The sequence below is a fragment of the Buceros rhinoceros genome, unplaced genomic scaffold, assembly GCF_000710305.1.
Source record: "Buceros rhinoceros silvestris isolate BGI_N320 unplaced genomic scaffold, ASM71030v1 scaffold21431, whole genome shotgun sequence".
Lineage (NCBI taxonomy): Eukaryota > Metazoa > Chordata > Aves > Bucerotiformes > Bucerotidae > Buceros > Buceros rhinoceros.
This window is the reverse complement of record NW_010393951.1, coordinates 10,854-11,309: the sequence shown is the minus strand read 5'-3', so window position 1 is coordinate 11,309 and position 456 is coordinate 10,854. Positions and strand designations below refer to the sequence as shown.

The window sequence follows — 456 nt, the reverse complement described above, 5'->3', positions numbered from 1 at the left end:
CTCACGTTCAAGTTTTCCTGGGTTTCTGGAATACCCGTGCAGATGCTGCTGCTTCCCCGTAGCCAGGGCACTGTCCCCAGGCCAGCAGGGACCAGCGTTGAGGGCTCACCAGGAGATTCGTCGTTCCCTGAAGAGCTGGATGTGGCAAACCAGCAAAGATGGTCCTGGAGCCTGCGCCTGGTCACTGGACAACACAACCCCAAAGCCCATAGTGAGCCCCGGTTCCCCCACCCATGGATCTCCTTTTCTAGCCTTAACTCCCCCGACACGACTTGCTCGGAGTGGGGCGGTGCACAGAGCCCTGTACGCGCTGCTGTCGGGAGAGCTGTACCGAGCTAATGGGGGGTTGTTCTCTGGTGTCACCTGGCGTGCAGGAGGGCTCCAGAGGCGTGTCCCTTCAGCACAGGAGCAAACTGGTAACGGCTGGGACACAAGGGGCTTCGTTTTTTCTCTGGC

General features: G+C 59.9%; 1 protein-coding gene across 1 annotated transcript in view; it reads left to right on the top strand.

The window, feature by feature from the left end:
* Nucleotides 1-456, top strand: part of GFPT1 (glutamine--fructose-6-phosphate transaminase 1) — a 22,152-nt gene that overhangs the window by 16,596 nt on the left and 5,100 nt on the right. The window lies entirely within an intron of this gene.